This window comes from Otolemur garnettii, unplaced genomic scaffold, assembly GCF_000181295.1.
Source record: "Otolemur garnettii isolate 467f Iridium unplaced genomic scaffold, OtoGar3 scaffold00007, whole genome shotgun sequence".
NCBI classification, from domain to species: domain Eukaryota; kingdom Metazoa; phylum Chordata; class Mammalia; order Primates; family Galagidae; genus Otolemur; species Otolemur garnettii.
In genome coordinates, this window is record NW_003852402.1 from 10,274,178 (window position 1) to 10,277,049 (window position 2,872).

Sequence of the window (2,872 nt, forward strand, 5' to 3'; positions counted from 1 at the left end):
AAAAAAAAAAAAAAATCAAACCAAAACCAAACAAGTGTCAGTTGCTTGCCAACTCTGGTGAGGTCTCTTTTCCTCTTGGCAAAATCAATCCTGTGGAGTGGGCTGAGAACACAGAGTGGGAAGCCTGGGGAAGGAGTGGCATGGAGACTCTAGAATTCTTCAGGGGACAAGAGGGGGCCAGTGAAACCCCAGGCTGTAAGGCAAGTGGTAGGGGCTGGTGAAGGTAACAGAGGGGGAAACCAAGGCCCAGAGGTCCCCAGACATTGAGTGGGAGGTCATCATATCCAACCCCTTCTGCTACAGTTAGGGAGACTGAGGGTTGGGGCTGTCACATTTCTGGAAGAGAGGATAATTGTCTCTTGAATGCCAGCTCCATGCAGTCCTGGCGATCATCTTACAGTGATCTAATAATATAGATGAGGGGCCTCCAAATGGCCCCATGCATGGGGAACACTCAGGAAATGCTGGCCATTTGGCTATTAAATACAGAATGATAACAGTTGAGTACCTTCCAAATGCCAGATTCTGTACGCCAAGCCTATTCTATCATCTAACCCTATAGCAATCCTGTGGATTAGAAATTTTAAAATTACCTTCCAGGTGAGGAAATCAAGGCTACCTTGTGTGCCCAAGGTTACACGTTCAGTAAGAAGCAGAATCAGGACTTCAGGCACTGTCATTTCACGCAGGGCCCAAAGCAGGCAGCAGCTCTGGACACTAGTCATGGTTCTGTCCTGTCTCCTGCAGCCTGCGAGCCTACCCAGGGCCATATGGAAGTTGGATGAGGGTCCATTACTGCTCTAGCTGATGGGCGTCTGAGGCTGTGCCCTTGACCTGCAAGGGTATTACGAGGCCCACCATGTTGAAAAAGGAAAGTCAGCCTCTGAGATGAGTATTTTCCAGAAAGCCTGCATCCATTGACCCAAAGGGGCCCCCCAGATCCTTCATATTCTGATCTGGGATGTGACATCCTGGTGCAGATAAATCTGCAGATTCTGATCTAGGATCTGAGGTTCTAGAGCAGATAAATTTTTTCCTCTGGAGAAAAGAAGGCTTATGTGCATGGGGGAGCATGAGTGCCCAGACAGTCCTCAGACTGCAAACACACTAACGGCAGTTGTGCAGCAGAAAGTAGAAAGAGAGGGGTTGTCCCCAGGATGGAGCTCAAAAAAAGAGAGGTTTCCTCAGTGGCCCTGGAGGTTCAAGACAGACCAGAGAGGCTTTGGAAGGTGCTAAGCATCCTGGAGCTAGGGCTGCACTTGGCTGGGACTTCCTCTGGTTGTTTACTACATCAGGGGCAAACCCAAGATCTCCCATCTGCCGTGAGGCGGATATAGTCCTGCTCTTGGGTTGACCAGAAGCCTGGGGTGGGGTTGTAATCTAGATGTTGCTTCTCCTGTATCCACCCCTCCCCTAAGTATCTGGCCTCATGACAGCTGTGACTGGGTTATCAAGGCCATGGGAGTCTCCACCGTCCATAGGAAGATTGGGTGGCCCAGGCCATTGAGGGGGGACTAGGCTCAAGGAATAGGGTCTCCCATCCCTGGGCTAGAACATTCCAGGACAACCTAAGTAATAGAAATGGCTTGGTTTACTTGTTTAATTTCTTTTCTTTCTTCTTCTTCTTCTTCTTCTTTTTTTTTTTTTTGATACATAGTCTCACATTGTTGCCCTTAGTAGAGTGCTTTGCCATCATAGCTCACAGCAACCTCAAACTCTTGGGCTCAAGTGATTCTCTTGCCTCAACCCCCAAGTAGCTGGGACTATAGGCACCTTCTACAATGCTGGGCTATTTTTAGAGATGGGGTCTTGGTCTAGCTCAGGCTGGTCTCAAACCTGTGAGCTCAGGCAATCCACCCACTTTGGCCTCCCAGAGTGCTGGGATTACAGGTGTGAGCCAACATGCCTGGGCTACTTGTTTAATTTCTAAAGAGTAAAAGCTGAAAAGTTCTTCTTGCTACTGATCAGAAATAGAACAGAAAACATTAGTTTCCTCTGTAAATCCAACCATCACCAACAGTGCATACATAGGCGTGGCCCTAAAAACGACCTTCCCTGGCCCAACAGCTGGGACAGTACTCCACGGAGAATGGTGGAGGGAGGGGCATCTCTAGATTGGAGCCTCTTCTTTGAAGCTACCCTTGGAGGCTCAGTGATGAGTGTTGTGGTACTGGTCCACTGTCCAACCTCCTTCTAGCCTGTGAGATGATATGGGGCAGGTCAGCCAGGAGGGAAGTTGAAATTTGGCCCTAAGTGGGAGGAGAAGCCTGAAGAGTTTAAAGCAGGAGAGGTGTTGTCATTTACATTGTACAAAGAACCCAGGTGGTGGAAGGACTATGGGGTATGGGATGGGGAAAGGGACACAGCTTGGGGACTGTGACCACCCCCTCCTCCTAACTCTGTGAAGTCCTCCCCCTTGAAGGCCCCACATGCATTCCAGGTGAGATGGTATATCCTGATAGCTCCAGGGGACCTTGGCAGCCCTGGAGGGACACCAGCTAGGGGGTGGCCAGGTGCAGCCGGCATCTGGGGTTCAGAGAGGGGCCACAGGACCTGGCAATCAGGTGAAACAAGAAGACCCGGGGGCAGGGTGAGAGAAAGTTTCTGTGGAAGTCCCCTGCAGGACAGAGCTGGAGGAGCAGGGTGGACGTCCAGTTTGGCAGTCCCATAACGCTATTTATTCCAGCCAACATTTATTCAGTGCCCAGCACAAGCTGGCACTGTGTTTAGAACTTCGCAGGCCGGCTCTGCACCTATGGCTCAAGAGGCTAAGGCACCAGCCACGTACACCTAAGGTGGCGGGTTCAAATCCAGCCCGGGCCCAGCAAACAACAATGACGGCTGCAACCAAAAAATAGTCAGGCGTTGTGGC